General features: G+C 32.2%; 1 pseudogene; it reads left to right on the top strand.

Annotated features, from left to right (window-relative positions):
• The window catches only part of LOC123511641, a 42,553-nt pseudogene that overhangs the window by 7,365 nt on the left and 30,188 nt on the right, over positions 1 to 5,000 (top strand).

Genomic DNA, 5,000 nt, shown 5'->3' with positions numbered 1-5,000 from the left:
AGTGTTTGACTAATTCAATACTTTGCGTTAATGTTGTCACGGGGAGAGAGAGAGAGAGAGAGAGAGAGAGAGAGAGAGAGAGAGAGAGAGAGAGAGAGAGAGAGAGAGAGAGAGAGAGAGAGAGAGAGAGAGAGACGGAGGCAAAAATTGTAATTGAAATATGAATGTTTGATGAAAAAGCTTACATAGATTGACAGACACACACACAAACACACAAACACAGACAGACACACAAACACACAGACAGACAGAAAGACACACACACACACACACACACACACACACACACACACACACACACACACACACACACACACACACAAACACACACACACAGACACACAGACAGGAAAACTAGAGACACTTAGTAAAATAGAAAGAAAATGAAGAAAACAATAAAAAACTCAGGAAAATAAGACAAACACACATACAGACAAAAAAAAAAAAAAAAAAAAGGAAGAAAATGAAAGAAAATAAGAAAAAGTGAGATTAATGAAGAGAAAGACAAACACACAAACACACAAACACACAAACGAACAAACCAAACATTTCGAAGAGTAGAAAGAAAATTAGAGAGAGAGAAAGTGAGATAGAAAAAAAAGAGAGAAAGAAAGTTAGGATATATACATAATTCATTTAGAGAGAATTACTACACACACACACACACACACACACACACACACACACACACACACACACACACACACACTAATGGTAAAATATAAATAAATAAATAAATAAAATAAATGAAAAATAAAATGAAAAAAAGAAAATATGAGCAGTTTTAGTCTTTTTCTTAATGTATTGTTGGGAAAATACTGGAAATTAAAGGAAATGAGAAAAAAAAGAGACGTGTAAGGAAAATTAACGGAAAATTTAAGGGAAAAGAAGGAAAAAGGAAAAAAAGAGGAAATGATCATGAAAATATAAGAGAAAAAGAAAAAAAAGAAAGAAAATGAGTAAAAAGGAAGAGGGAAAAATAAAAAAAAGTAAGAGAAAAGAATTACAAACAACGAGGGAAAGAAAAAAAAATACAATAAAAAAGGAGGAATAGAGATGAAAATAGAAAAAAAGTAAGAGAAAAATAAAAAGAAAGAAAATGAGTAAAAAAGGAGGAGATTAAAAGAAAGAAGAGAGAAAAAAGAGAAAAAAAGAAGAGGAAGAATAAAATAATAAAGATGAGGAATAAATGAGAAAAAAAAGTAAGAGAAAAATAGCAAAAAAAGTAGAGAATTAAAAAAGAAATAAAAAGGAGGAATGGAAAAAGAGGAGCAGTTTTTGTATCATGAAATAAAAAAAGGGAGAGATGAAAACAAAAAAAGTAAGAGAAAAATTAAAAAAAAGAGAAAAAGGATGAATAGAAAGTAAGAGGAGAAAAAGGAAAGAATAAAAAAAATAAATAAAAGGAAGATTAGAGATGAAAAAAGTAAGAGAAAAAGTAAGAGTAAGAAAAAATAACAAAAAAGGAAATGAAAATACGAATAAAAAGGAGGAATAGGAAAAGAGAAAAAGAGAAAAGGATGAAAAAAGTAAGAAAAAAGAATAAAAAAGAATAAAAAAGGAAGATTAGAGATGAAAAACAAAAAAGTAAGAGAAAATAAAAAAGTAAGAGAAAAATAACAAAAAAAGGAGATGAAAAATACGAATAAAAAAAGGAGGAATAGAAAAAGAGAAAAAAGGAGAAAAAGGATGAAAAAAGTAAGAGAAACAAGGAAAGAAAAAAAGGAAGAGTAGAGATGAAAAAAAGTAAGAGAAAAAAAGTAAGAGAAAAATAAAAAAAATACGACTAAAAAAGGAGGAATAAAAAAAGTGTTACTATTTGTATCGTGGAGAAAATAAAAAAGAAAGAAAATAAATAAAAAGGAGATGAAAAGAAAGAAAATAAAAAAAAGAGAAAAAGGAGGGGATGAAAAAAAATAAAGGAGGAATAAATGAAAAAATAGGAAAAAAGGAGTGGATAAAAAAAAAAAAAAAAAGAGAACGAATAAATGAGAAAAAAAGTAAGATAATAAAATAGCAAAAAAGGAAGGGAAGAAAAAAAAGTAAGGAGTATTTGAACCGTGGAGTAAATAGATGCATTAATTAAAAGGTGAAAAAAAATTAGAGAAAATAAATAAGAAAAAAAAGAGGAAAATAAAAAAAGTAAGAGAAAAAGGAGGAATGAAAAAAATGAAGAGGAATAGATGAAAAAAAAGAAAAAAAGGAGAGGATGAAAAAAAACAAAAAGAAAAGGAATAAATGAGAAAAAAAGTAGGAGAATAAAATAGCAAAAAAAAAAAGGAAGGGAAGAAAAAAAAAGTAAGGAGTATTTGAACCGTGGAGTAAATAAATGCATTAATTAGTGAAAGTCATAAATTGTTGTTAAGGCGACGGCCACTTGACGATCCTCTCTCTGCGGCCCAACGGAGGATTTATGGCCACGCTCTCACTCTGCCACAACCTCCCCTTACTATACCCACTAATATCCTACACACGCTAATATCCTACAGACTCTCCTTCCTACACACGCTAATATCCTACACCCTCCCCTTCCTACACCCGCTAATATCCTACACCTCACAGCCTCTCCTTCCTACACCCACGAATATCCTACACCCTCCCCTTCCTACGCCCACTAATATCCTACACCCTACACCCTCTCCTTCTTACACCCACTAATATCCTACACCCTACACCCTCTCCTTCCTACACCCGCTAATATCCTACACCTCACAGCCTCCCCTTCCTACACCCGCTAATATCCTACACCCTCCTTTTCCTACACTCGCTAATATCCTACACCTCAAACCACACTGCTCCTATCCCCCCCCTCCTGTGTGTGTGTGTGTGTGTGTGTGTGTGTGTGTGTGTGTGTGTGAGAGAGAGAGAGAGAGAGAGAGAGAGAGAGAGAGAGAGAGAGAGAGAGAGAGAGAGAGAGAGAGAGAGAGAGTGAGAGAGAGAGAGAGTACTGGCCTTCAAACACACAAACAAATACATATGCATATTTCCGTTCACTCTGATCCATCCAGTCAAAAAAAAAAAAAAAAAAAAAAGAAAATAAATAAATAAATAGAAAAAAAATGTATTAAAAAGATTGCACATTTTCATCGTTATTTGATCGACACCAATGGCAAAAAAAAAAAAAATAAATAAATAGAATACATGAAAATAAAATGAAAAAAAAGATCAGTAGTGTTAGTCTTTTTTATAAGGTTGTCCAATCCAATATAAACACAACACAATCAAACCCAACTTATTGTAAACCTAACCTAACCTAACCTAACTTATTTTAAACCCAATCCTAACCTAACCTAACCTAACCTAACCTAACCTAACCTAACCTAACTTAACTTAACCTCACCTAACTTAACCTAACCTAACCTAACTTGACCTAACTTAGAGTGTCTTTTCTAATACTTTCAGCCCATTGGAGGTTGTAAGACAGGGATTGGTATGTTCTCTCTCTCTCTCTCTCTCTCTCTCTCTTCTGTCTCTTAACTCTTACCTCTCTTTGTGATGGGAAAAGATGTGTGTGTGTGTGTGTGTGTGTGTGTGTGTGTGTGTGTGTGTGTGTGTGTGTGTGTGTGTGTGTGTGTGTGTTACTGATTGCTGATTCTTCTTCTTTATCTTCTCCTTCTTCTCCTTTTCTTCTTATTATCCTCTTCTTTTTTTTTTTTCTTCTTCTTCTTCTTCATCTTCTTCTTTTTTTTTCTTCTTCTTCTTCTTCTCGTCCTCCTCCTCGTCATCTTCTACTTCTTCTTGTTCTTTCCTCTTCTTCTTCTTCCTCTTGGTCACCTTATTCTTCCTCCTCCTCCTCCTCCTCCTCCTCCTCCTCCTCCTCCTCCTCCTCCTCTCCTTTTCATCGTATCCTCTTGGCTCTTTTGAAGGCAATTTCCTCTTTCCTCTTTCTTGTTTCCTCTTTCTTCTTATTTCTTGTTTTATTAGTTTTTGCTTTCACTTCTTCTCTTTTCTTTAATTTTTCCCTTTTTCCTTCTTTTCCATTTTTCTTTTTGCATTTCCTATTTCTCTTTTTTATTTTTATGTTACTTTTTTTTTCTTGTCTCTCTCTCTCTCTCTCTCTCTCTCTCTCTCTCTCTCTCTCTCTCTCTCTCTCTCCAATGATCCTACTTTTTCATTTTTTCCCTCATTTTTCCCCAACGATCTCTCTCTCCTCCTCCTCCTCCTCCTCCTCCTCCTCCTCCTCCTCCTCCTCCTCCTCCTCCTCCTCCTCCTCCTCCTCTTCCTCTCACTCTTACCAGCAATTTAACCTCTGATCTTCCGTCCTCTCTCTCTCTCTCTCTCTCTCTCTCTCTCTCTCTCTCTCTCTCTCATCTGCGGTAGAGACACACGTGATGGATGGTTTAGTGGCCATTTTGAAACCAGGCCTTGCTTATTTTCCTGCCATGTTTTTCTTACTCGTATTTTCATTTCCTTAATTTCGTTTTCTAATCTTTTCATTCTGGATTTCATTTTTTTCTGCTTTTAATCTTTTTCTTTTCATTTTTTTTTCATTTTCTTTTTTCTTTTGGTTTTCATTTTTTTTCTGGTCTTAATATTTTTTTCTCTTAATTTTTTTTCAATTTTTTTTTTTTTTTATTTTGGATTTTATTTTTTTTTCTGCTTTTAATCTTTTCTTCTTTTCATTTTTCTTTATTTTTTTAATTTTCTTTTTAATCTTTTTTATTTTTTATTTTAGATTTTTCTGCTCTTGACCTTTTTTTTCATTTTCTTTTTTTCATCTTTTCATTTTAATAATTTTTTTTCTGCTTTTATTCTTTTCATTTGTTTTCAATATTTTCATTTTCTTTTTGATTTTGGATATAATTTTTTCTAGTTAATCTTTTCTTCTTTTCATTTTTCTTTCAATTTTCTTCATTTTCTTTTTTTATCTTTTCATTTTGATCTTTTATTTTTTTTTCTGCTTTTATTCTTTTCATTTGTATTCAATTTCTTCATTTTCTTTTTTCATCTTTTCATTTTTATTTTGGATTTTATTTTTTCTACTGTCAATCTTTTCTTCT

Source organism: Portunus trituberculatus, chromosome 4 (genome assembly GCF_017591435.1).
Source record: "Portunus trituberculatus isolate SZX2019 chromosome 4, ASM1759143v1, whole genome shotgun sequence".
NCBI classification, from domain to species: domain Eukaryota; kingdom Metazoa; phylum Arthropoda; class Malacostraca; order Decapoda; family Portunidae; genus Portunus; species Portunus trituberculatus.
Note: the sequence above shows the minus strand (reverse complement) of the source record. Positions and strands in the feature narration are given on the sequence as shown.